At 39.6% G+C, this 27,970-nt stretch overlaps 1 long non-coding RNA gene across 5 annotated transcripts in view; it reads left to right on the forward strand.

The window, feature by feature from the left end:
• The window catches only part of LOC122214511, a 161,811-nt gene that overhangs the window by 48,150 nt on the left and 85,691 nt on the right, over positions 1 to 27,970 (forward strand). For 4 of the 5 annotated variants that reach the window (XR_006199915.1, XR_006199916.1, XR_006199918.1 and 1 more), the window contains one exon: positions 22,546 to 22,609. This is a non-coding gene — a long non-coding RNA (uncharacterized LOC122214511). Of the gene's footprint in view, positions 1 to 7,437; positions 7,740 to 22,545; positions 22,610 to 27,970 lie in introns of all 5 variants that reach the window. The other variant, XR_006199919.1, reaches the window with a different exon arrangement.

Here is a 27,970-nt window from a genome sequence, read left to right on the forward strand (position 1 = left end):
CCTGGAAGACAAGAGACTTACTTGTTTCCCGTTTTGGCTCTAAGACTCCCTTATGACTTTTCAGAACCTGCCTTAGACTGCAGGGCAGTCTGGAACACTCTGACCCCATCTTCTCTCCCTCTCTAGTTCACTTGGGGTCAGATTGCAGCATGGTCTGATAGCTCTCCAGTACTGTTCCAGCTTCCTTTCTGAGGATCTAGACTAACAACTCTCTCCAGACAGAGACCTGGCTGCACCTGGAGAGTTTAACTTTAATGGAGAATGATATTAAGGGGATGAGAGCAATCGGTATATCAAAAACCAATAATCTCTCAAGGAGAAAAATGAATCAGTAAAATTATTAGCAGAATAAAATTGAAATAGCTAGTTTCTAAGACAGGGCATGCAGCATTTGTTATTTTAGGGATTCAGTAGATGGAACACTGCCTAATTAACCTAATTAAGATTCGCTATATTCATGAGGATACATTCACATACTTCTCAAACAATTGGAGGTCAAAGGTGGGAAAGAGACATGACAAATACTATAAAACAGGCTACGGTACAGTTATGTACCCTGAGTTATCCTGCAGATAATCATGTGTTTTTTATTTTGTATCTGGGTGATTTTATTTATTTTTTAATTAAGAGATGTAAGCTGCTTTCAGGCTTATGTGATAATAAAGGAGATCTAAAAGGATGGAGATAACAGTCTTAAGAAGACTAAGTTTCAGGAAACTAATACCCTGCTTCACGGTTGGGGACTGGCTGAATGAAAGGCTGATCTGATAGAACCTTGACCTTGGAGGAAGGAAACTTGGAGTGTAGTCCACAATAAGCCAGTAATTCATACCTGTTGTACATTGAGGTAGGATGGGCCAGCTGAGTGTGACACACCCTTCCAGTGAATCTTCATAGATTCTTCCTGCAGAATCTAGCAGGAACCTCAACTCATTGGCTATTGAAGGTTTGTGTTGATGAGTAGTGTTTCATGTCTAGAAAGCCGAACATCGCTGACTGATTCCAGAATGTTCAAAATGAATAAAATTCAAGATATACACATGTTGGCCAGCTAAAAGTATAGAAAGGGGATTTTAAAAAGGGCATAATCCCAGCTGTCTTCCAGAAAGCAGATTTCATGGGATGACTTACTCAAGGTTGTTCATGGAGCTTCTGCTATGTTTTAGGCACTGTGCTAGGTATCAGCATTGTTTGGGGATCACTCTGTTAGCATAATTCCATAGATGAGTCCAAATCCCTGGTTAACTAGTACCCTGGCGGTCCTCCTCCTTCTAGTCAAAGCAGAAAGAGACAGTTTGAGTAGTGGAGTAGTGGTGGAGAATGAATTCAGCTCTTCTCTGCGTGAAGCCCACACCTTCAAAGGTGGAACTCACTTCCTATCTGAGGAATGAAGTGTATACAGATCCAAACTAAAAGCTTTCTATCACACTGTCTTTTAACATTTCTTGCTGCTTTTAGAAAGGGGAGAGAGAATCGGATTCGGTGACACCACTTCTAATTGAGTCTTTACCTTTGATGGTTTTTGAAGGAAGGATCATTGTACGTGCTCGCTATGAAATACTTTCTTTCTCGAAATGTCAGTTTGCTTTTTTCCAGTTACAGACAGGGATTCGTATATGGCACTGTGATCCTGGGGTCTGGAGCAGATGTACTGGTGGTTCCAAGGAGGCCTCTGCCCATACAGTGAAAATTTTCAAGGATGGTTCTCCTGCTTGTGGTGGTCTGAGTCTGTCTCAGGCCCTCTGAAGCCCTGGATTTTACCAGTCTGGCATCTCACTGCCTTTCCACCTCTTCCAGGCAACACTGCATTGCAGGGGAGTCATTCAGGGAAACCAGACAGCCATCCTAACTCTAATGGAGCTAACCTGTGATGCCAGTAACTAACTGGTTGGTTATAGCTGGCTCGATGCTCTCTCCAGTCATCCAAAACATTCCCCCCACTCGGAACCCCCTTCCCTGGGTCTCTAGGAGAGCTGAATTCACCTCGCTACCATATTCTGTTTTGAAGTTAGCATTTAATACATTTGTCAGTACTGATTATACAATTATTTCAGGCTCTCTGAAAAAAGCTTGGCAAATATACAAAAGCACAAGGAAGAAAAACATTCTTTCATCTTTCTATGACAAATACATATTTTTTTCCCTTTTTTCTACATCAGGGATCTTATTGCCCATACTGTGATGTTACTACTTTATACTCAATACTGCATTTTCCATATTTCCTTGCCTTAAATCTTTTATAAGAGGAGTTTTAGAACTGCATGTCATTTTATAGGTTGGATGTGCCACACCCTATTTAACCACACTCTTGTTAGATGTTTGGAGTATTTTCCCCCTCTAATATTCGTCTTCTCTGTCAGGTCTGAACTGTGTTCAGCTCTTTTTGGACATCTGTGATATTTTTTCCAAGGATAAAATCTTCAAAGTAAGGTTGTTGCCTTCTAGAAAGTGGATTTCATGGCATCCATGGGGGGAAAAAAGGCTATTTTACAAGTTTTGTGGATTTACATCATCTACACCTGTTAGAGGAGGACCCTTGGATTAAATTCGCTGGCGTGCTGCAGGTCACCACAGTGGTGGTTTCTAACGCTGGTTAATTTGATAGGTCAAAATGGGTTCCTCATTGTCATAAACACTTTGTTACTGAACCTGAATTTTTTAAGTGTTTTCCTTTTAGGTTCACTGGATTTTTGTGTGTTTCCCTTTATTTTTTCTATTTTACTTGTCATGCTTTATGTATTGTCCACTGTAATTAAAGTATCATTTTTATTGGCTTGTAAACTCTTAATTAACATAGCAGAGAGTTCATAGCCATTTGTCTGGCTTTTCTATTTTAACAATAAAATTTTTATATTTCATTTTAATAAGGCCAGATATTTCTAAAATCTTTTTTATGTTCTCTTCCTTTGCTTTCTGATCACCTTACGCTGAGAGGGAATAAATGTAAACTATGTTCACTTTTCGATCTTCTGATTGAATTATTTTAAACTTTCTCTGACCTGAATTTTCTTTGATGTATAAGGGGGGTAGCTGTTCAACATTTTGAGGTGGGGAGGGATCTAAGTACCAATTATGAAATATCTCCTTTAGGAATTTAAATGCTACCTTTTGACTATATTGACTATGTACATCAATATTTAATTCCACCCAGCTACCCTTGGGTCAATACAATCATTTTAGTTACTGTAAATTTTAAATATGTTTTAACATCTAGCACTTCACATTCCTTGGATTTTTCTTTTTAATTTGGAAATTATCACTTAAATTCTACTTTTCTTCTGTTTAACCTGTGAGTTTTCCCTTTTGATTATTGTTGGAAATGTTCCTTGGGTGCTTAAGCTTACCTCTTGAGTTAGCTTGCTCTCGGATTTCCCTCCCTTACCCTTCACTACCTTACACAACATAAGGCTTCCATTTCAGACCACAGACCTCTTTGAGTGTTAATACCTATTAACACCAAACACCAGTAAGCGTTAATAATCCTTATTCTTACCTTTCCCATTCCTACTGTATTTCTACCCTTCTCCTTCTAATTGTTTAATGTATGTCTTTCAACCTAGACAGTTTAATAGCTCAAACCTTTGGGAAAGGTATACTTACTTTTCAAGTTAGAACTTCTTGCATTTTTTGTTTTTCATACCGTGGGATTTGGAAAGTACCTACATATTCTCAAAACTGAAGGACACCCATGTGAACAGTAATCTCAAACTGCAATTTGCCACATACCTCCACTTGATCTCAGTGGAGGGAAACAAATGTCTAGCTCCCAGGTTTGCATCCCCTGCAACAGCTTGGTGATCCATTCTACAAACTACCATATGGACTATAGGGCTCATGTACATAGAAACTATATTTCTCTCCTACTCCCTTCTACAAGTGGAATAATAGGTTTTACATCAAAATCAAATGTAATACTGTGAAACATTATCAGGTGCTTTTAATAAATTAGCATACATGTTTTGCAAGTAAGTTTCCTATCCTCTTTTCACATTCCCCCTGCCACTTGCTCTTTCAGTGACCCAGAGTGTCTGTCACTGTCCACTCTTACCTAGATGCTGTGAGTTAGTGTAGACATCTTCTAAGAAGAGGACAACATCATGGGTAAGAGCATGAGTTTAAACTTGATCTATACAAGGCAGATAGTAAACACGTTTGACTTTTTATGTGCCGTAAGTCTCTTTTGCAAGCCATCTCTATCATTATAGTGAAACACAGAGACAACATGTAAATGAATGAGTATGGCTGTGTTTCAGTAGAACTTTATTTACAAAAATAGATACCAGGCTGGGTTTGGTCCCTGACATGTGGTTTGCTGACCACTGGTTAGAGGTGCAGGTTCTGGAGCCCAGTTACCTGAGAATGAGTATCTGTTCACTAATGTCTAGGTATGTGATCTAGGGTAAGTTTCTTACTGCCTTGTGCCACAAAAATAGGGCATTTGTAAAATGAGGATGATTATAAAATATGCTTTATAGGGTCCCTTTGAGGATTGAAGGAATTAGTACAGGTAAAGCTTCTGGAATTTATGTGCCTGGGAACATAATAAGCCCTAAACTCAATGTTGAATGTTGTGTTAGTTGGAGGCCAGTGCACTACATAGACACTGAGAGAACATTTGCAGCTTTTCCTTTCTCTTAACTTCTATTGTTTAAGCCTTGGGTCCTCTCCCAGCCCTCCCCAGAGTAAAATCTTTAAGGAAATGCCAGTGGAGAGGTATAACTGCTGTCTGTGCTGTTGTTTTATTTCCAGAAGGGAACATTGTAGTGGCAACAGAGGGTCTTTCCAGGATACTTTGTAACACAAAAAAACAAGGTCGGCTTTGTTATAGCTGCAGAAAATCTCATTGCTTGTATTTCTTTTCACATGGTTTGCCAGTCAAGATCTATTTACTCCATGGTTTCTTGGCTAATTATTTCCAGCATGGCACTGATTGAGCTGTTAATAAAGTGTGAAGGTGCCTTGCAGATACATTCTGAGCCTTAAAGAAGCCATCTACATCTCAAACTGCAAACTGCTGTGTCCTCCGATCCCTCCAATATTCTGGTGATAGCATCTCCAATTGTAAAATTAATCAAACTTCTTTCAGTGACAGAAATGTTAATTTAAAATTTTTGTCACAATTACCGGGAGTGTTATTGCAGCTTCTGACTTGTAATTAATTTCTCCTTCCCTTTTTCCATCGCTGGGTTAGTCTCCTTTGTAATAGTGATAAATGAAATAGCTGCCTGACCTGTTTTTTTTTTTTTTTTTTATTTTTTTTATTTAAAATAAATTACTTTACAAGAAAAAAATTACCTCTAGGTAATCAACACCTTCAGATAAACAGGGGAACATGGGGCATTAGGTACTTTATTGTTTCTCTCTGTCTTTCTATCTTTTTAATTTGTGTGTCTTCAGTGATTGAAATGACAAATGGAGAAAGAGCACCATGAGTCTACTTTTATGGCTGTGTTCCCATGTGGAACTAATTTGGGTTGCGGTGTTGGTTTTTATGGGTGCTGGGGAATACCAGCAAAATCAGAGTGTGATACTAAGACATTGTAAATTAGAATAAAAGAAACCCGCAGGGAAAAGAGGAAACGAGATGTTATGTTTACTTGAGCAATAATTAGAAAGTGTAGTGCCCCCTCAGTGTGAACAAGCCCCTCGCTACTCCCAGTGTGGGCTCAGACTAGATGCATGGTGGCCCCCGGGGAGCTTGCCGGAAATGCAGGATCTCAGGCACAGCCCCAGTCCCACTGAATCAAACAAATCCTCCTGTAACCTGTGTACGTACTAGAACTTGTAAAACACTGAAGCACAGACTTAACGATGAGGTGTCTCGGAGGCAGGTATGAATGAGGTTTATAAACAAGTACCAAAGCTCATGGTACCTCATTACTACTTGTGCAGAGAATAAGAGATCCAGGATGCATATTGGAATTTCAGAAAGTGAACAATTCAAGGAATAGGGATGAAAAGAGGTAATTACAAACAGGAATTGGTTTTTTTGTCCCCCTGTAGGAAGGCCTAGCTTTCCCATGAGTGTATCAGAATTGCCAACTTTGGGGTGGCAGGGACCATCCAGCTCTACCACAGGAGGTCCCCAGACATGTGAGTGGAAAGAGTAATGGAAGGGAATCTACTGGATCCTGTAAAAATCCAAAGCAGTTGGTATTAGAATGTAAAAAGCTTTTGTTGTGTAAATGGGTTGTTGAGTTGGTTTAACTGAAGTGATTTTGAGAGAATGAATAAGGATTTTCCTACTTCTTGAAATTGAATGATGGGATATGGGAGGCTGTAACCTGGCTGAGGTGCTGGAGGCTAAGATCAAGTGGGTGCAGCAATGCTCGGGACCCATGACGGGCCAACCCCTCTGCTGTGCACTGGAAGTACAGCTGTGAGGACACTGTGGGCTCTACTCTGGAGGAACTCAGAGTCTGAATATTGAGGGCAATGGTCTTGGTTTCTCTCTAGGGCTTGGCTTATTACTTTCTTTCTAGTACACTGCTTTTCTCAGTAATCCAGTCAGTGACTCTATATTTAGCTTCTATTTTGCCTCGAGACATTATCACAAGTAAAGCTAATGAATAGCGGTGAACTCTGGGCTACATTCCCTTGAGTTGGGACAGTTGGGGACTTGTGATGTCACTGGGAATGCACAAGGTAGTTAAAGAGGCTGCCTTTTAAAATCTCTACCCTAGGTAAAGGGCTATGAGAATAAGGATTACACACACAATGCTTTTCTGGGGAAAGCAAGACTGGTTTGGGATCTTTGTTGTGAAATCCTCTGTCAAAATTAATTAAGGGAACCACATAATTATAATTTATGCATCTAGATGGCCCCCGATGGTTTGTTTATTAATAATGGGATTCGTTTTGAAACATCTGAAATAGCAATGAAAAGACTAAATGGCCTTTTTAGGGGGGATAAAACTTAGAGAGCTAAAATAATCTTTGATTTAATTATAACTTCATGGCAGTTACGGTTAGGATGGGGACATTCCCCCCTTTAAACTTGATCATGTTAGGTGTGAATCCTCCAATTAGACGCCCTTGGATGGGAGGCCCTACGGAAAAGCCAGTATTATTTTTAAACCCTGGCCACATAACCAACAAACCTATTACAGGTGGCAAGGCTTGTAGGAGATAATTGCCAGCCCCCAGGTTCACAGGGAGGTGCTCGCTTCGAGATTGGGCTCCTCTGGCCCTTGATAAACACAGTTATCACTAACACACACATGCTGCTGAATATATTATTTCACTCACCAAATCGAGATTTAAAATGACTTTGCAACATGCCAAATTAGGTTAATTATCTTTTAAGAGTGTTTTGGAAAAAACTCTAAATGTTCTATTCTAAGGCTGCAGGGAACCTGGCATGAGCTGGCCTTTCTTTATTTAAAAAAATCACTTATTTTTTGCTCCTGCTTTCATTACTATTCTTTGCTTCCGCAGACATGCAGCAAATATCTCTCGTGGCACCCTCTTCCTCTGCCAGCCTAGTGTCCCTTCCATGGAGACCAAGGTCCTGTTGGAGAACCTCCCCTTCCTCATTCTCCATTCTTACCCACTGTGTCCTGGGAGAAGCCATAACTGAGCTCAGTTCTGGTTCTTGAAGATGCCCACCCGTTTCCGTTATCCTGACATTTTGGCAAAGACATCTCAGTTCAGCAAGGAGCCTCATGAGGCCAGAAGCAGGGACTTCTTCATCAGAGAATCCTAGCATGGGCACAAGCTCAGGAGGCAGGCTCCAATGGGTATGTGTCTAATGGATGCCAGTGAAGTGTATCCACGCCACCAGAATGTAGTTGGCATTCAGTTGCTGGAATGGTGAACTGTGGGACTTCTTAGCTTAAAATTCCTTAAACCTTTTTGCTTTCTGTGGGATAGAGTGAAAACTCTAATAGCACCTACAATGTCCCCCACCAGACTCCTTCCATGCCACTCTCAGTCTCTTTTAGCGTTTAACCCAATGGAGGTTCTCAAGAACCTGACGGTATCAAGCGTCTCCTTGCTATTGCATTTCCAACATGCTCTTTGCTTTCCCTGAGGAGTCTTCTCCTCTCCATCTCTACCTTCCATGTCCCTTTGCTGGTCAACTCCTGCTGCACTTGAGTTCTCTGCTTTGATCTTCTCTATGAAACCTCTCTGAGCCCCCAATGCTGGTTCAGGCTTGTGTCTGTTTCCACAGCATCTCCTACCACCCCACACTCCCAAATTACCCAGAACCTTCACCTTCAAGAGTGTGAGCTCATTGAGGACAGATATCTTTCCTGTCTTATCTACTGTTGGATCCCTGGCCCCTATGCCCTTCCTAGAGCAGCTACTCAGTTGTCTGGTGTTGAAAGACTTAGTTGCCTCTGCATGTTCGTAGGTGAGTTAAATTGTCATCAGAGAGAATAAGCCTCCAGACTTGGGGGCCTCATTAAGAATAGAGTATTAACTCTGGAAGAACCTGAACAGAAAGTCTTGAGAGGTGTATGGATTGCAGAGATTCTGCCATTATGGTAGCTGAGAAATGTCTTTGTCCTATGGGAGCAACAGCGTGCTGAGGGTGACTTCTAGAGCAGCTGATATTGGCATATCAGGATTTTCTAAGTAATCTGACTTAAACGGTGCTCTAGTGCCAAAGGCTGGTGATCTTTGAAGTCTGTGAACTCCTAGAATTAAACGAAAAGTCTTGTGTGTGAATGATGGAAGTAGTTATCCATCTCTGAAAACCTCCACCCCCTTCCTCTTCCATACCCCATTAATTAGGATTTCCAATCTTTTGTTTACCTTTTCTCACCTTTTCTATGTCACGAAGTAGAAGGAGTTGCTTAAGTAACTCTGTTGGTGAAGAATTCTGAATGCATTTGTCTCTTTGAAAGATCTCGGAATATTTCATTTCACCCTTTGGCATTACTACCAGAAAATTCCTTTCTGGGAACATGTGAGAACTTGTTTCAGTCGATGTAGTAAGGATCATCTCTAAGTTTGTAGAATGGCTTAGAAATAAGAAATTGCTGGCATTTTGTGAACATTTCCTATGTTCTGTGTATTAAGTTCATGCTTTTATGGCTTGTATCTCATTTTAATACTCACAGCAGGGTACTATTATTGTCCTCATTTTATCAATGAGGGAAACTGAGGCCCAGAGGGAGAGGCTTGCCCAATAGCATGCAGCCAGTAAGAGGTGAAGTCAGTATTTGAACCTAAAGAGTTGGTTTCTAGAACCCATGTTCTTACTTAATATATTATTATAGGTGATCTTGCAGGCCTCATTTCACAGATAAGAAAAGTATGGGTGAGGGGTGCCTGGGTGGCGCAGTCGGTTAAGCATCCGACTTCAGCCAGGTCACGATCTTGCGGTCCGTGAGTTCGAGCCCCGCGTCAGGCTCTGGGCTGATGGCTCGGAGCCTGGAGCCTGTTTCCGATTCTGTGTCTCCCTCTCTCTCTGCCCCTCCCCCATTCATGCTCTGTCTCTCTCTGTCCCAAAAATAAATAAAAAACGTTGAAAAAATAAACTTTAAAAAAAAAAAAAAAGTATGGGTGAGAGAAGCTAAGGAACTTAACCATGGTCACCCTGTTCTGTGATTTGCAGAACCAGGCTTGAAACCAGACCTGGTTCCCCTGCCAGTGCTGGTGACCCCTCAGGCTGTTGTACCTCCTGGTGGTCATCGGCAGCTGGTATCTTCTGGTTCAGACCCAGGTCCTTAGAAAACCCTCTGGAGGTTCTACTGGTAATTTCCTATCTTAGCTGTACGAATGCTTCAACATGGGATAGCTTCTACTTGAGAGCAACTTTTGCTTCCCCATCCTCCATGAGGCAGCCACACTGTGTACTCAGTCCCATTGCATCTGTGATTAATGCCACTCTCAGTGGGTGTTCTAAAAGCAGTAACTTTGGTAAATTGTCTTAAGGGAGCTAGTGCGATGTGATTCCTCATTAGCTGTGAAAGTTGGTGCAAACATTCCTAGAACCACTGGAGGTATTAGATCCTGAACTCTCTGGGCATAGAGTAGCTCTCTGTTCTTCACTATTTTTAAGGACAGTGTTCTAAGCTGCAGAGTGAGCTAGGACACTGAACCAAGGGGATCTTTTAACTAGTATTTTTAATCATGAACCATTCCAAGTGTTCTCTTCTGGCAAGATCTTTTCTCCAGATCACTGTATTTGTAGGCCAAAAGTGACTATGGTTCAGCTGGGTTTGGTATGTCTGAAACTATTGGCCACTGGCAGCATTCATGTCTCCTGCTGACCTTCTTGACAAGAATATTACGCCGCTATGCTATAAATGGCATTACTTGTTCTCGTTCAATAATTATTCATTGTAGGTCAATAATGTGCCAGGCATAGAGATACAGGGTAAACTAGATAGTTAAGATCCTTCCTTTGGAGGCTCTGGACAATAAACAGAGATAAAGGAAAAGAAAGACAGCTATGCAGTGAGCTATGTGCTATGAAGGACATAAGTGAGGGAGCAGTGATAGTGACTGCAAGGATGTACCTAAATACCAAGGACCATTAGAGGTGGCCTCTTTATGGAGGTTCTATTTATAGGAAAACTGAAATAGGAGAGAAAACCAGGAGGAAGCATTCCAGGCAGAGGAAATAGCACATACAAAGACGCTGAGGTGGGGAAAAAGCCTGGCAGTGTTGAGAAACTGAAGGCAGAGGATACCAGCTGGAGAGTCAGGCATGAGAGGCAGTTGTCATTCACATGACAGTGTCTTACTGTTGGGGAAGTAGGCGGGGTCTGGGTTGTGCAGGACCATGTGGGTGTTGGTACATGGGCAGGGATATTAGTAAGCCACTGCAACCTTTTAGGCAGAGAATCTATATGATATCATTGATAATTTTGAAAGCTCCCTCTGGCTCTTGTGTCAAGATTGGATTGGACTGGAAACTGCAAAGTGTTGCTGAAAGAAATCTTAGAAGACCTAAATAGAAAGACAACCTGTGTTTGTGAATTGGAAGACTTAGAAGCATGAAAATGATAAGGCTCCCCAGAGAAATATACAGATTCAATGTAATCCCTATTAAAAAAATGAGAGCTTTTTTTTTCAGAAATAGAAAAAGTAATCCTAAAATTTATGTGAAATCTCAAGGGACCTCAAATGACCAAAGCAGTGTTGAAAAAGAACAAAGATAATTTAGACTTCCTGGTTTCAAAATTACTACAAACTCCAGTAAACAAAATAGTGTGGGATTGGCATAAGGGAAGACATATAGACCAGTGGAATAGAATAGAGCGCCTAGAAGGAAACTCTAGCATATAAGATCAAATGATTTTTGACAAGGATGTCAAGACCATTCAATGGAGGTGGAATGTGTCTTTTCATCAAATGGTGCTGGGAAAACTGGATATCCACATGCAAAAGGATGAAGTTGGATCCTTACTTCACAATATACACAAAAAATAACCCCGAAGGAATCAAAGATATAAACATAAGAGCTAAAACTATAAAATTCTTAGAAGAAAATAAAGGGAAAGCATCAGGAGATTTGACTTGACCATGACTTTTTTCATTTGACACTAAAGCCACAGGCAACAAAAGAAAAATAAGACTTCATTAGAATTAAAAAGTTGTGTGCGACCAAGAACACTACCAAGAGAATGGAAATGGAACCAACAAAATGAGAAAAATGACTGTAAATCATGTATCTGACAAAGGATTAATATCCAGAATATATTAAACCTTAACAACAATAAGCCCAATTTAAAAATAGGCAGAGACTCCTGGGTGGCACTGTATGTTAAGCATCTGACTCAATTTCTGCTCAGGTCATGATGTCAGGTTTTGGGATCAAACCCTGAATTGGGCTCCACACTATCAATATGGATGTCAGCTAGGGATTCTCTTTCTCTGCCCCTCCCCTTCCTGTGTGCTCGCATGCTCGCCCCCTCTCCCTCTCCCTCTCCCTCTCCCTCTCCCTCTCCCTCTCCCTCTCCCTCTCCCTCTCCCTCTCCCTCTCCCTCTCCCTCTCCCTCTCCCTCTCCCTCTCCCTCTCCCTCTCCCTCTCCCTCTCCCTCTCCCTCTCCCTCTCCCTCTCCCTCTCCCTCTCCCTCTCCCTCTCCCTCTCCCTCTCCCTCTCCCTCTCCCTCTCCCTCTCCCTCTCCCTCTCAAAATGAATAAATAAAAAAAATAAAAATGGGCAAAGGACTTGAATAGACATTTCTCCAGTAAAAACATACAAATGGCCAACAAGCACATGAAAAGATGTTCAACATCATTATTCATTGGGGAAATGCAAATCAAAACCACAATGAGATAGTATTTCACATCTGTTAGGATGGTTATTACCAAAAAAAAAAAAAAAAAATAGAAAACAGGATGTGGAGAAATTGGGACCCTTGTATATTGCTGGTGGGAATGTAAAATGGTACAGCTGCTTTGGAAAACAGTTATGGTAGTTCTTCAAACAATTAAAAAAAGATACAATATGATTCAGCAACTCTACTTGTGGATCTATGCCCCAAAGAATTGAAAGCAGAGACTCAGATACTTGTCTATCAGTGTTCACAGTTATTCACAGTTGCTAAAAGATGGGAACAACCCCAATGTCCATCAAAAAATGAATAAAAAAGTTTGTGTATGTGTGTGTATGTACATATGCCTGCACACACAGTGAAATACTATTCAGCCTTTAAAAGGAGAGAAATTCTGACATGTGCCACGACATCGATAAACTTTGAAAACATTATGCTAAGTGGAATAAGCCAGACATAAAAGGATATATATTGTATAATTCCACTTATGTGAAATACCTAGAAAAGACAAATTCATACAGTCAAAAAGTAGAGTAGATGTTTCCAGGGTCTAGGGGAAGTTATTTAATGTGTACAGGATTTCAGTTTGTGTTGATGAAAAGTTCTGGAGATGAATAGTGGTGATGGTTGCACAACATTGTGAATGTAGGTAATCACATTGGATTGTATATGTACAGTGGTGGCCGTGATCAATTTTATGTTAGGTATATTTTACTGCAATTAAATGAAATAAAAAATATTGGATTGGAAGAAGGGAAGATAGATAGATAGATATAAACAGGTATACTGGTAAGGAAGAATTTTGCACAGGGCTAAGTTAAGAGAGGATGACATCTTAGGTTAGGGTGAGGGCAGGTGAAATGAAGAAAGAATTTTTGGCAGGGGAGTGTTATTTGTAGGTTTGGAATATCACCCATTAAGGGTTTATTATTTATTATTTATTTATTTATTTATTTATTTATTTATTTATTTTTATCTTGAGGCAAAATAAAAATACCTCTCATTGAAATATATTTTACTTTGGGAAAATTCAGTCATTACAGTGGCTTAAGTATCTGTAGATGCTTACCTAGTTTGAGTAGAAAGTTGATTGGGTGTTAAGTTACTCGCATTGACTTTTGACATTTATATGTTCCTCCCTTGGTAATTCTTCTACCCTTGGTTTACCTGTCTGGTACAAGGAAAACTAGCATTAGTGTTAAGGGTCTCTGACTCCATGGTCTTACCTGTAAATAAATTCCCCCAAATTCTCAGCAGACACTTGTTTTTGAGAGGCAAGTTAGCATATAAAATATTGATTTTAATGTAGTATTTGCATTGCAAATTAGCTCTTTGGAATAAGTAGAGTTTTTGTTGTTGTTTTTGTTTGTTTGCTTGTTTTGGATCCTCAAAGGATGACAAAACAGCTTTTATTTCTTACCAGCTTGTGTCTCTGAGATTTACACAAAATCTTACTGGAGGCCCTCACACAAAGGTTTGGGCAAATGGTCACAATTTCCTGAAGTGATAGTTTTTCTCCCTGTGCTAAGAGGAGAGTCACAGTGGATATTGTAGAGGTTCATTTTGGAAAGCATACTCCTTCTGAAGCCTGTTCGTTAAAGCAAAGAGAAATACTTTAATGACTCCTGTGTGCAGATTGGACCCTGATTTCTGGAGTGGAACAGCTGTGTTGGTATTACAGTGGGTAGAAGGGCTGCAGTGCCTTGTTTAGACCTGGGATGAACTGATTGCAGGATGATGAGTGGGGTTTGGACAGCCACCGTGGGACTGAGCGGCTGATCCCACAGTGTTTTATGCTCATGACCAACATCAGAAAGGGGGCCAGGTTGGGGCACCTGGGTGGCTTAGTGGCGTCTGACTCTTGGTTTTGGCTCAGGTCATGATCTCATGGATTTGGGGTTTGAGCCCTGCATCAGGCTGTGCGCTGACAGTGCACAGCCTGCTTGGGATTCTCTCTCTCTCCCCTTCTCTGCCCCTGGCTCATGCACATGCGATCATTCTCTCTCTCTCTGTCTCTGTCTCTCTTTCTCAAAAAATAAACATACATTTGAAAAAAGGGTGGGGGGCATGTGTCAGTAGGGAACCCAACCTACAGGTACTGAGTTCCATCCTAAAGAAAACAATCTCCTTGAGGAGGTGGTGAGGATTCAGGGGGTTTTGCAAAAGATTTTATAGTTATTTTCTTTTTTACTTTTAAAACCAGTCTTCCTAGGCTGTCTTGAGTTTATGGGGGAAAATACTTGTAATGCCTATTATGAAAATAACAGTGGCCATTGTAGCTCTCCATAAATATTAACTAACATGCCAGGGACTGTGTTAAGAGTCTGTTATAAACTAAGTTGTGTTACCTTACAATTTATATGTTGAAGCCCTAACCCCAAATGTGATTGTGTTTGGAGAGAGTGATTTTAGGGAGGTAAGTAAGGTTAAATGTGGTCATAATGGTAGGGCTGTAATGGAGTAGGACTGGTATTCTTATAAGAAGAGACAGAGAGATGTGGGGGAGGTGCATACTAAGAAGGCAGCTATCAGCAAGCTACGATGTGAGGTCTAAACCAGATAGTGACCCTACTGGCACCTTGATGTTAGACTTCCAGTCTCCAGAACCATGAGAAGATAAATTTCTGTTGTTTAAGCCACCCTGCCTGTGGTATTGTGTTTTAGCAGCCTGAGCCAACTGATACAGGATCCTATGTAATTTATCCCACCTAATCCTCACAAGGAACCTATAAGATAGATAGTATTTTCCCAATTTTACAGACGAAGACACACACTTCAAGTTGAAGGCAGCCTCTCTTAAACTTTGTGAGTCATAGTTTCACTCAAGAAACATTCTTTTCTTGCTTCAAACGGCTTACTTTCTGTTACTGTGATACTAGATAATGGTGTTTTACCTTCCATGGATCACCATCGCCTGCTAAGGCAACTCGTACATAGCAGGTCCTCATAGTCTCATTGAACAAAAGATGGAGAGGCACTGCAGGTGAAAGTTAATGTGGAGTTCTTTGGATCATCACCCATTTAATTTTGTTGATTTAACATATTATATTTTCTCTACATAAGGTAAGCATTGCCCAGATAGAAAATTCAGCTGCATATCATGAGTGATTGACTTAATGTATCCTGAGGGGAAATTATGTTTCTTGGGCAATTCATCGCAAAGAAAAGATACAGAAAGACAACCTGTGCACAACTGAGGTTTTTAGGCAGGGAAGTGGCTATTTGGTTATTTTTCAAACTAAGAAGCTCATTTATGTCAACAGTGTTTTCCAGGGGTGATCTTGCTCACTTACCTCCAGAACTGAGTTGAGTGCAAAAGGCCTTTGGTCCATGTTCTCAATTATGTTTATTTCCTGGTGACTGACACTAGTGAACCCTAAGTCTTTGAGAAGAAATCCTTCCCCAGGTGACATTGTTGTCATTCATCTGAAGAGCATCACACATTCCTTGAGCCTCTTCTATGCCTTTTCTCCTCAGCTCCGAAAGAAAATTTTCTCAAGTCAACATGTACATGCCTTTTGCTTCCCTTTGTAATACTGTTACTAAAAGAGATAAATTATTCTAATCTCCTTAGATGTTGGTTCAAGATAACAGATTACACATTAAAAATCCCAATTTTTAAGAACAAATTCACTGGGACTTTCCCTGTTTTCTATATTGTCACATGATAGCTGAGCAAATTAGACTTGTTAAATAAAGACATTCTTTTTTTTTTAAATGTTTATTCATTTTGACAGGGTGCGAGTGAGCAGAGGAGGTGCAGAGAGAGGGGGAGAGAGAGAATTCCAAGCAGGCTCTACGCTGTCAGTGTAGAGCCCAGTGCAGGTCTCAAACCCACCAACCGTGAGATCATGACCTTAGCTGAAACCAAGAGTTGGACACTCAACTGACGGAGCCACCCAGGTACCCCTAGAAGGTACCCCTATACAGAGTCATTCTTTAAAGAGATTTTTGGTCCTGGGTGAACAGAACTTAGAAAACTTGATGTACGACCATCCAAAATGAGCAAACATAGGGGTGCCTGGGTGGCTCAGTTGGTTAAATGTCAGACTCTTGATTTCAGCTCAGGTCATGAACCTTGTGGTTTGTGAGTTCGAGCCCTGCCTCAGGCTCTGTGCTGACAGCATGGAGCCTGCTTGCGATTCTGTCTCTCTCCCTTTCTCTTTGCCCCTCCCCCGTTCGTGCTGTCTCTGTCTCTCTCTCTCAAAATAAATAAATAAATATTTAAAAATGAGCAAACACAGAACATCTTTCAGACATTGACTTCAGCATATGTAGGTGTTTAAATAGTATTCACCTCTAGAGAGAGACTGGGATCAGGAAACCTGAAATTTGAATGTTAGTAAATTATCTAAAACAGCATATGTATATACCTAATAAAACAACAGGATCCATTTTACGGATTCATAATCGAATGTGAGTTTTCAAGAATTCATTTCTTAAGGCGAGATAAATCTCTTTCCTCTTGTTTTCTCGTCAAAAATCGCTTAACCCTTTTACTGCCTTCGAAGTGATACCTAAGCTTTTAGAATGCTAGACATGGAAGGGAACTCAGAGGAAACAGAATCCAACTCCCTTATTAGTAAAATGAGGAAAATTGTATTACCTGATTTGTCCAAGGTCACACACCTATTAACGGCAGGCTCAAAACTAAAACCCAGATGTCCCGATTCCCAGGAAACACAGATTTTGCTTCCAGTTGTAAAGGGGTAATTGCTTCCATCATTTGAAATCGAGATATGTCTCATCCCAAGATGGATATGTAATTGTCGAAGGCATCATCTGTTATTCTGCCAAAGATTCAACACACTACTCAGTGGGAAACCAGCTCTAATTTAAGTCAGAGAAAATGACGTGTTTTTTGTTTTTTTTTTTATTTTTTCCTATTGTGGGGCATGACAAGTTTCAAAAATAATGAGCTCCACTCACTAGACTTCTTTTTGGCTTGAGTATTCTACTCTAGAATCATTCTTACTAATATCCTCTAAGGAGCTGAAGCATTATACATAGGTTCTCAGAGCCATGTTTTATTATAAGGATCATTCATACCAGTTATGCATAAGCACATACCAATAGAAAGAGAAATTTGCTGTACCGCGTGCATGTGTTTAACTGAATGTGGACTGGTGTACTGAGGTTTGAGATCATATTAAGGTTCGGGCCTCATTTTTATGTAAACCTTTTCTGGCCTGAGGCATTTTTCTCATTATAACCCTCCCTGCTGCCGTCTCCTGCCATACAGGGAGCTTATGGTCATGACTGGCTATTTTTCAACTCATTGAAAAATATCAAAAGGTAGATAGCTTATTAATGTCAAACATTTGAACATCTGGTTTAAATGGAGGGATAGAAACAAGTGCCTCTACAAACTTTCATCTATGGAAAGAGGTAAAGTGTTATCCAAACCCCACACTGCTACTCAAATGCCACCACCTTCTCCCCAAATGCTTTGTGTCTGCTGCATGACCTAAATAATGTTTCTCAACCCTTTTGGGACACAGGCTCTATAGAGCGTTTAATGAAAGCCATAGACTTCCTCCACCTACCCATACTTAATACTTATGGACACACACACACACCCAACGTTGCTCTTAATTTCAGAGGCCTTAGCAATGCTCTGATGTCTATCAAGGGGCCTTGAGTTAAGAAATCCTAGTTAGTGTGTTAACTTTCTTTATCCTAGAATCCAGAACTTAGAGACTTTGGGGAAATCACCATTGATTTCTTGAGATTTAAACCATGAACATTGGTCAGTATCTGGTTACAGTCCACAGCAACTGAAATAAATTTCTTATCAAAAATTCTTTTATTGAGTAGTAGGTGTGCCATGCCAGGCAGCCTGGAAATGCTTGAGATACCCTAACTCAGAAGCATGTGGTCTAGTTAAAAACAAAGTCAAACTAGCACATAAAATAGTTGGTTAATCACAAAGTGTCATATTTCACCATGTAGAGTTCAGAAGGCAAAGGAACCTCTTTGGGTCAGAGTGATGAAAGTCTTTCCAGGGTGGAAGGAAATGATCTGTTGCTTGAAGCCCAAATATACTTTAGGTAGATGGAGGGATAGGGGAAGGATATTTTGAGCAAGGGAGCAGTGCCTTAGCAAAGCTATTGGGGAAAATGTCAAATCAGCAAGAATATGAATAGCGATAAGTATATGCAACAATTTTTTCTATTCCTAAGCATCACCTAACATAAATCTTCAGAGCTGGTGGTACTATTGACCTAATTCTGATGAGGAGGAGTGGTTATATAACCAATCAAACTAAATTGGCCACAGTTTAGAGTTGGACATACATTGTTTATTGAATGATGCTTTGTGTTCTCAGCTAAAAGATCTGCTTATTTCAACCTGGTCTCTGCAATTTTTTTCAATTTGTTGTTATTTTCTGGGTGTCAGCAGCTCTTGATGGGAGACCCAATATGTCTTCAACTTCTACAATCTATCTTCTCTTTTTCCTGATTTTTCTCATGGCTAATAAACACAAAAGTTAGATTTTTGTAGAGTCGAATATGTATATCCCTGCATTTGCATATCCATATATACTCACACATGTGCAGAAAAACAGGAAAGGTATTTGAAGGTTTTGTTCTAAAGTATTGGCAGTGGTTGCCTCTGGGGACTAGGGTTGGAAGGTGGTGATGGTAAAAGGAGAACTTTATTTTATTCTACATACTGCTGTATTGTTTGAACTCCTTACAATGAGCTTATATTACTTTTGTAATTAAAGAAAAAGAGAAAAAAGGAAAGAAATTGAATTTGACATATCTCCAAGTAATATGAAGCCCTTTCATCCTTTTGAAGGTACAAAGAAAAACAATTGTGCCTCAAGGGAAATTTATTTTATCAGAACCTGTACTTTTTTCCCCCTTTAATCATGTAATGAAGCATCTTGCCCTGGATTTCCAGTAAGCTTGCTTTGTTTAAATATGCAGATCTCTGCTAATAATTTATGGTAACTGGAAGTCATATTTGTTAGACTGGCATCTCATTCACACACTGGCATGCACATGTGGTTAGGTGATGTTGGTCCCCTTCCCTTTCTGTCTCTATATGATCTGGACTTCTGAAGATGATGTGCTGGCTTTCCCATAATCTCTCTTCCCCTCCATTCTGGGGTTAAGTAGGGGACAATTTCCTGTACCGTGCCCCAAGGCTGCAGGATGACCTGTAGAACCATGACCTTGGTGTCAGACTAGAGAATAGACATGCGATTTTGTTTGCTGTTGTGCTCAATGATGGTATATCATGCAAAAAATATATACATTGCCTCAGATGTATTTGATATTAATACCTGACTCGTGAGTCTAAAAACCATACATTTAATGAAAAATAAAGGCAGGAACACATAGAAACACTTTAAGATGATGTATGAAGAAGGCAGGAATATGGATGGTCTCTATTTTTTGACAACCGTAAACTGCTTCAGGAAGCAGAAAGAGTATGGTAAGGAAAGACTAGGCATGTACATTTTGGGGTGAGTATAATAAGGAGAAATAATGTAGAAGCAGTATGGCATTGTAGTTAAGAACATGGCTTCTGGCAGTCTAAATACTGGCTCCTCAACTTACTTAGCTTTTCTGTGCTTGAGTTTCCTCATCTGTAAAATAAAGTTGGTTATAGTGACTACTTTATGGGATTATTAGGAATTTAAGGTTGTTTGTATTTATACAACATTTGGAATAGTGCCTGGTACACAGAAGGTTGTGATGAAAAATATAAACTAATATGTCCATCATCTAGTGAGAGATTAGTGCTTGCCAGACCTAACTGAATAGGCTGTATATGCCCTAGTTTATTCCTCAGAACCTTATAAGAGGCTTTATGATTGCTCTCATTTCACAGTTGAAGACAACAAAGTCCAGAAAGAATGAGTAGGCACAAGGAACAGAATTTAAATACAGGCAGTTAGATTTCAGAGTTCATGCTCTCAACTGTAATAATCTATTACAGATAGAAAGGGAGAAAAAGGAAATTCTGATCCCAAACCAAGTATCTGCTCCACGGCTTAAAATATTGTACAATGGGCACAGGGTTTCCTTTTGGGGTGATGAGAACCTATGGAGTTAGATCATGCTGATGTTGGTATAATATTTTGAATGTACTTAGTGCCACTGAATTGTTTACTTTAAAATGATAAATTCTACCTTCTGTGTATTTTACTGCAATAATAAAGAAGGGAGCAGTTACCGGGACAAGTAGCCCCCATGTAAAGAATATGCTGACTGTTAATCTTTGTTACCAACAACTGCAAACAGCGTGTGTCAAAGACAACGATCCCTCTTCTCTTTGAGTTTGATGCCTATTCCTGAGACAGGGATTCTTCTAGCTTTATTACAAAGGCATTCAATGCAAAATGTGGGTGTAATGAAATCTCCCTGTGGCAAGCTCATAACAACTGTCCCTCCTATAAGTAGAGAGGCATAATTGTATTTTCTTCCCTGACGATGAAGTTACTTGCATATTTTAAGTCCTGAAGTGAGAAAACAGAAAAGCAGAGTCTAAGAGGGATTTTGTTTTCTGTGGATAATAATTTTACAAGACTGAAGGCAACATGAAGAGGAATGAAGTGAAGGGGAAATATTAAGCAATATAAATTAAGCATAATTTGTCTTTAATTTTGTTTTTTACTGAAGTCTATGCATGGAGCCCATCGTCTACTTGCTGGAAAAGAAAAAAAAAAATGTGTTTTTAACATTCTGCACAGTTGTTTAGCACCCAAAGCCATAGAGAACTTTAATCCTTTAGTGAAGAGGGACTAACAATTGACAGTATAGTGTGTTTATGTAGGTTTCATCATGAAACAACAGAATCGTTGACCTATTGGTGTGATGACTTAATTGATAGTAATAAAGACATAATTAAGGGTAATCTTGCCTAGGGTTGACTGTTTAACAGCTTGTTTGTCTTATTTGGCTTATTATATTGAACCCAAAACAGAGATATCAGACTAAATCATTAAAATTTATAACCACAACATAACACACAACATTGTAAGAGAGCCCTGTGTGCCTTGTTCCCTTATTTTAGCCATGAAGAGGAGACTGAAAGCCTATTTTATTTAAAAAACTGGTCTTATTAAGACATGCCTTGGGAAAGTTAAAAGAATTTTTATCTGGTGTTAAACCAATGTAAATGCAGTATGCAGAAGCAGATTCTGACATATTTAAAATGGGTGGTACTTTTTTTTTAAGAGTTTTTTTTTTTTTTTTTTTTTTTCTTTAGAGCATGCAAGCAGGGAAGGGGCAGAGGGAGAGAGAGAATCTTAAGCAGGCTCCACACCCAGCTTGGAGCCTGATTCAGGGCTCGATCCCACAATCCGTGAGATCATGACCTGAGCTGAAATCAAGAGTTGGATGCTTAGCCAACTGAGCCACTCAGGCACCTCAAATGGGTGGTACTTTTGCTAACAAAAGAAAGAAGCCAGAACAATGGAATAGACTGTTGTTGCTACAAAAAAGGCCTGGTCGCAGAGCCCCAGACTCAGTTAACATCCAGAGAAATCCAACACCAAATCCTCACCATTATCTTCCAAGCTGTATTGTATTCCTTAATAACTTACCAGAGGAGACTCATGGAATGATGCTATCAGCTGCTAAGTTCTCTGGTTTCAAGGAAATAGGTTTCCTACTTGGGAAACATGATATTGCTTTTATTGAATTTGAAAATGGTGCATGAGCTGGAGAGGCCAGGTGGGCTGTCTAAATTTTGCAAGATACTTAGGGTCACTCCCCCCACTGCCATGAAGATCAGCAAGCCAAGAACTAATTTTTGGATATACTCCTTTTAAAGATTTAGTGTTTTCTTATAGTGGTTATTCCTCAAGCATTTGGTCATGTCACTTCGCTGATTTGGGGCATGGGGGAATAAATATTTAGCATTTTTTTGTGGAGAATTTAAAAATAATACTCTTTCGACACTTTTAGTGTTGCTATTTTTGTCTCAGTAGACTTAGAAATGTGGAAGTCTTAATTTTGTACTATGAAAATTGACTCGTAGTCTAAAACAAAGTACATACCCTGGTATTGCCATTATAAAATCAGCATCACTGTTTTCATAGCCAGTGAAAGAGAAAACAAACCTATTGCAGGGTGTGGATGGGGGGAGGCAGAAGCAAAGAAAAGGTGGTTTTCCTACTTGGAAAGGTGAGCTCCAGAGGGCAACTTCTTGAGAATGGCATGTGGCCTCATCCCTCATGTCTCCTTTCCCAAAGCTGCCATTCATTTCAGAAGGGAAGAAGCAAAATAGGTGAAGAAATATAGAATAGTTCCAGGCTGGATTTTGATAATTCTTTTGTTATATTTCCTAGTTCTGTGATGAAAGTTGAGATGGCAGATCCAGTTGTCAAGCTGCTTGGATGGTGCTGCACTCAGGTGAATAAGTGTTATTTCTTTACATTTACTGATAGGAAACCAAGAACCCAGTCTCCTCAGAATTGGAGGTAGGCTACCAAATAGTCCATGCTAAAGAATGGTTACTATTCGATTTATTCTGAAAAACATACATGGGGAACATAGTTCTTAATTTGACTTACTTGGTTTCACTCATTCCCTGGATGATAAATGTTCTGCTTATGGGATAATATTTTATGCTTTTGAAGGTTTGAATCATTGAGTTGTACTAAGTGTTGCAAGATGTATTACCTCTCAAAATTGTTCTGATATTAGTGTGATCTGGGTCTTTAATCTGATGGTCTAGAATGGTTACATTGGTCCAAGATGCCAATCACTGTCAGAAACATCGTATCATATTTGCTAGTATACCATTAGCCATGCATTAGTGATATTAGGCTTTGTGATTTCCATTTAAATAGCATAAGATGCATTAGGAGCAGAATGTTACTGTTATCTTGTATTATACATATTCAGAATGGTGTTTGTTAAAAGGTGAAACATGTCACTTCTTGTCCTGCCTTCTGTTTTTATAAATGATAATTGGTTACAGATTTTCTGGTGATCTGAAAGCATTTTGCTTATGTTAATGTGAAATGGGATGTTGCTAATTTAGGGAAGGATGAAAAAAGGAAGAGAAGTATGTCTTACCAAGAAAATAGAATTATGTCCTGGGGCTAAGCTTGGGCTGTCTTCCCTTGATCTGGAATTTTATTGTCTATACTTGGGGATTAGAGGTTACAGACTGGCTATGAAGCAGTTATTTAATTGTTGCCTAGATGGTGCAACTGATTTCCAAGAACCTATCCTCCTGTGTGTCCTGGATCCTTGGTTTGTGTTCTCAGTACCTTGGGCAGTCCCTCCATTAGCCTTCTACAGAATAATTGCCCTCAAACTGTGGTCTCAGATCCCTTACACTTACAAATTATTAAGGATTTTAAAGGACTTTGGTTAAATATTTACTTTATTAAAAATTAGTTATAAATATTAAATTTGTGTATTTATTTTTAAAATAACAAACCTTGGGGTGCCTGAGTGGCTCAGTCAGTTAAGCTTCTGACTCTTGATTTCGGCTCAGGTCGTGATCTCACAGTTTGTAAATTCAAGCCCTGCATCGGGCTCTGTGCTGACAGGATGGAGCCTGCTTGGAATTCTTTCTCTTCCTCTCTCTCTCTGATTCTCCCCTGCTCTCACTCTAAATAAGTAAGTAAATAAGTAAGTAAATAAGTAAGTAAAACCTTTACATAATAACTACATTTTTAAATGAACAATAGCTATGTTTTCCAAAACAAAAAGAAATTTGAAGAGTGATAATGTTTTTACAATTTTTCAAAACTTTTTAGTGTTTGGATTAATATAAGACAGATTCTTTTATCTGCCAATTGCGTTCATTCTGTTGTGGTAGGTTCACGAAGATTGAGGTACATGAATAAAATCTGGTCTCACACAGATGTGTAGCTGCAAGAGAGATGAATATTTTAATGTCCTCTTTTAGATCATCATGGGTATTCTTCTTTGATAATACTCCTAAACTTGACAAGTGGTGGTTTTTCCAAAGGTATTTGAAGTATGAAATCAGAAACCATATGAATTAATGTTTTATATTCTGTAAAATTAAAATCAGTTGGTCTTCCTTTTATTTTGAAAGGGCCTTTTACTTCTGAAAGATTCTGTAATTTCATGTATTGATCATTTGGAAAATACTGGTGCAGTTCTGCCAAATGCTGACACATTTCAGTGTACAATATAAAAATATATTCACTAATCTCACGCTCCACATTATCAGAAAAATTTTTATGTAGTGGGAAGCTTTTAAGCTCACAGATAAAAATTTTTCCAAAAACAGTTAATTTTGCTTGAAAGCTCACATTTCATCATTGGCAACAAATAATGTAAGTTCTCCTTGAAATGACAGTTTCATGCTCTTTAATTTAGAAGAAAAAAAATGTCTCCCAAATACTCAAGTGTCACTACCATTGCGTGTCCGTTGTTCTTTCAAGTAAAAGTTGTGTTCTATTTAAGAAAGTGGTTGGTTCAGCTCTCTGCTCAACCACACAAGTGCTTTTCCTTGAGACAGCTGTCTGATTTCAGTTAGCAACGAAAGTGGGTGTGCAACCTTACCATTTTGTCATACAGAATAGTAAAAAGACATGCACTCAAGAGCCAAGACTTAACAGAGTTAAAAGTTTTTAACTCCCTTATCAAGTAACTTAAAAAGTTTTTTTAATGTTTATTTATTTTTGAAGGAGAGAGAGACAGAGTGTGAGTGGGGGAGGGGCACACACACACACACACACACACACACACACACACACACACAGAATCTGAAGCAGGTTCCAGGCTCTGAGCTGTCAGCACAGAGCCAGACACGGGGCTTGAACTCACAAACCGCGAGATCATGACCTGAGCCAAAGTTGGATGCTCAACCAACTGAGCCACCAAGGCGTCCCTCAAGTAATTTTTAAAGGGTCAATGTCTCGTCCTCCTCTTTTTTCTGTATTCCAGTGTGGAGGGAAGAGAGGGTGGTGTGTGTGTGTGTGTGTGTGTGTGTGTGTGTGTGTGTGTGAGAGAGAGAGAGAGAGAGAAAGAGAGAAGTTGCCTTGATTTGTGCTAAACCATTTATTTATTTATTTTTAATATTTATTTATTTAGAGCATGAGGGCAGGAGAGGGGCAGAGAGTGAGGAGAGAGAGAATCCCAAGCAGGCTCTGCACTGTCAGCACAGAGCCTGAGGAGGGGCTGGAACTCAAGAACTGTGAGATCATGACATGAGCTGAAATCAAGAATTTGGCAGTTAACCAACTGAGCCACCCAGGCACTCCTAATCCACTTAATTTTACCACCATTACTTTCACATCATCAGTGTAAAAGGTTAAAATAGTGAAAAAGGCAATAGTGTCTTAGGTTTATCACAACAATAGTCTTGACCTGTTGGCTTCCCCATGGGTTCTTTGGACAACCCCCCCCCCCCTGCCCCCCCCCCCCCCAACCCCACCATCCTCCTTCCCCTGGGGTTCTGTGGGCCACACTTTGAGAATTGTTGCTCTCCGGTAACATTTTGTTCTACAATGGTAATCCTTTGTGAAATTTGTTCCCCTTATTTTCTTTTATGATTAACTCTCTGAACTTAACTAAGTTATCAGCTGTACTGTGACTCCCATCCTAAGTGCTTTACCTGTGTGAAATATTTATCTCTAAGTGAATTGCTTAGCAGATGTTCCCACTGAAAAATAAGTTAAGGCAGAGATTCTCAGAGAAGAAAAATATTAAAGAGCATTGATCCAAACCTTTAGCGACTAGGTAATATTATTGTGATCTAATCACAGTGGCAGAATGTTCCTCAGACGTCGAAACGAACAGCTCCATAATTTTCACAGTGTGCTATGTGACAGATGGCAAAAACTGTTTTGATTTTCCCCAATATCAGAGGAGCAGCAAGCGGAGCTTGTGCCTCCCACTTTACTCTCACTCTTTGTCATCTCTGGTCGGCCTGACAGTAGACCAATTTTTACCTCTGTGATCTGTTCTCTCGATGACTATGTTTTCAATAGCTACTTAGTATAAAAATAAAATGTGCAGGTCCCATCAAATAAACTAATTAAGGCTTAGAAAGTGTCAAAATCCGAAAGCCAGGAGGAACAGATTAGACACTGGGTATAAGACACACAGACCTGACACCTAATGTGTTGCCATGGCAGCAGGAGAATCAATATCCCTCAACTGGGCAGAGAGATGACAGTAATTTTTGCTGGGTCAGAGAATTAGGAAGAGAGAGAACCACCTTCTGCTATGTAAAGAATTTCTCATTTTTAACCAAAAGCTTCTGAAAGCTTTGTAAATTTCTGTTGTAAAATTGCAATCGAGTCTAGGAGAAGGTGATGTCCATGGTGTTGGAGAAGGCCCTTACTATGTAAAAGACAAACTCTTGATGGGTGAATTTTCTTGAGATGTACCCACTATCTTTCTAAAAAATCAGAATATGAAGACAGGTGTTTCTTATGCATACTGTTCTCTATAAGTAAGTGTTTAACATATGACTGAAAGCTGGCATGTGTTTTCTCTTTGATCTGTTGATGATTAACCATAACAGGCAAAGAATTTTTGCATTTGATTTTCACTACTGTCTAGTCACATTGGAAATTAGTATTTTCCTGGATGTGGTGTCACAAATGCTTTGACATTCCATCATAGCTACCAAAGAGATTAGATTAAACCTTACTTTGTGCTTTGTGGAAGTTTGTCATTTAGCAGAAAGAGAGCTTCAGTGTTAACATTTATTTTTCCAAGTCTACTTCTCAGGCACAGCTGGTTTCTGAGTTAATTGGTGCATAATAACATCTGACCCTGTAGAACAAGATATTTCATATCAAACCCATTTAAAGAAAAATGGTGCTCCACAGAATGCATAATGGAATGGATGATAAGTTGCAAATAGGGAACAAAAACATTTATTGTTACTCTTTGCCAAAACTTACTACTCTGGGAGTCCAAATGTTTGTTTCTTTTCCTTCATTTCTTCCTTTGACATAAACTTAATGAAACTATTTTGAAAAGTTAACCAAAAGTCAATATACAACTTAGTTTCATAAAGTCCTATATGTCTTCTCAGTAATAATTCCTGATGGCTCTCTATTATTAAGTGGCACAATGTGATTTATGGTGAAATTAAAATATGGGCTGCAGTTTTGACACATAGGCATTAATAGAAATGACATCCCTAACAAATTAGGCACTGGGAAATCTGCCTGATTGCCAGAGAACTATGCTCATTTTTGCCTTTTGCTGTAACTTATAGAAACAAACCTCATGATGTAAATGCCTGTGGGTTATATTCCCAGTTGAGAGGCAGGTGACAGGCTTCAGTGGGGAAATGAGGAGAGGCAGAATTTTTGTTTGTTTGTTTCAGACAAAGGATTTCTGGCCTGGGGCGATCCAGCTGTAGCTGCTGTCAATATTGAGGCAATGAGCCTATTTTTCTAAATAGATCAAAAAAAGGAAATTCTGACTGTGATTCATTATATCAGAAAGAGAGGAAAAGGATGGGGGGAGGGACAGAGGAGGGGGAGAGAGAGAGAGATACAGGCAAGGGTGATTATTAGAGCAGCCACTTTCAAATAAGAAGTGCAAACTATATCTGGATCCACTTGCAAGACAGGAGCCTAAAGGAAAGAGAAGAGTAGTGTGATTCTCTGCTGTACAAGTGAGAGGAGCTTGTAGGATCTGTGTTTTTGGAGAGAGAGAACTGCAAATCTCAAGAGCAACTGAATTCAGATCAAATTGATGCAGAACAGCCTTGGTTTCTCATTTGCCAATTATATCCTGTTGTACTTTTTTCCTTCCTTG

This window comes from Panthera leo, chromosome A2 (assembly GCF_018350215.1).
Source record: "Panthera leo isolate Ple1 chromosome A2, P.leo_Ple1_pat1.1, whole genome shotgun sequence".
NCBI classification, from domain to species: Eukaryota; Metazoa; Chordata; class Mammalia; order Carnivora; family Felidae; genus Panthera; species Panthera leo.